The sequence below is a fragment of the Fukomys damarensis genome, unplaced genomic scaffold (assembly GCF_012274545.1).
Source record: "Fukomys damarensis isolate Sample0158 unplaced genomic scaffold, DMR_v1.0_HiC HiC_scaffold_10, whole genome shotgun sequence".
Classification (NCBI taxonomy): Eukaryota; Metazoa; Chordata; class Mammalia; order Rodentia; family Bathyergidae; genus Fukomys; species Fukomys damarensis.
The window spans coordinates 34569225-34570338 of NW_022900922.1; the positions used below are offsets into that span (position 1 = coordinate 34569225).

The 1114-nt window shown below is 46.3% G+C and overlaps 1 pseudogene; it reads right to left on the reverse strand.

Annotated features, from left to right (window-relative positions):
- Positions 1 to 413: 413 nt before the first annotated feature.
- LOC117285502 lies at positions 414 to 514 on the reverse strand (annotated as a pseudogene).
- Positions 515 to 1114: the final 600 nt, after the last annotated feature.

Sequence of the window (1114 nt, forward strand, 5' to 3'; positions counted from 1 at the left end):
TTTCTTGGCAGGAAGAGGGGCATGTTGGGAAGATTGTCCTTTGGTGGGAGAAGCCATATTTTAACATGGCATTATGGGAAAGAGTCTGCTATTCCATGTGGTAGCCATCTTAAGGCACAGAGCATCATGGGACAGAGGCTGCTATTTTATGTAGCAGCCAATTTAAGGCAAGGGAAATCTTAACATTCCAGGCTTTTGTCTTAATGGTTGTTGGGTGAAGGTCTCTTCTTCTGGAGCTGCTTCAAGCTGACATAGGGGCAAAGGTTAGGGTTAAACCTGGATCTGATGGGGGCAATGGCATGTGGGGTCTTCTTCTTTAGGCCACAGTGGCCTATGCCCTGCCATGACGAGTTCCCTGACTGTCTGGTTGGTAAATGCTTTCATGCATTTCTGTAAGAAATTTTGAAGACCACAAAAATAAGGCACACTTCGCAAATGTGCATGTCATCCTTGCGCAAGGGTCCATGCTTATCTTCTCTATATCGTTGTGACACTCATTTTTCAAGTGAGGAAATTCCGATTTGGTGTGTTTGAGTAATTCTCCAAGGACACACAATTGGGAGCATGGCACCAATCCATTCTCCCATGAGACGCTCTCAGAAGAGGATTTCCAGTTTGGGAGGTTTGAGTGATTTCCATTGAGGACATAGAAAGGCAGATGGCAGTGAGACTTTTGTTTCCCTTCTCTGAGCATTCACGGAGTGCTCTTAGTAGAAGGTAGTTTACCCTCTGGTAGGCACATGAGTAATTTGATTTTTAGAAGCCATGCTCTTTTATCCTTTCTCAAAAAACCTCTCTGCCATGAAAAGGAAAAAACCACACTCTGACAATGTGAAAGTTCAGCGGGCTTATTTAAGTGTTTGCTCAGAATCTGCCGTAGATCTGAAGGCTGTGGCTTCAGTTGCACTTTCCTGACAAGCCCTGACCGAAGTGCCCTCAAGCGGACACCTTTTGTTGCCTGGCTGCGTGGCTTGTCCTTTCGAGTAATCAGAGTCAACTGCAGTCATGCTTATGCAGAAGACCTTCCTGCATGATGGCAGAGGAAGAGCGGCACATCTAGGGAGGGGCTACCCCTTGCTCACGTTAATCTGTGTCTCTGTACCTCACCCCCAGA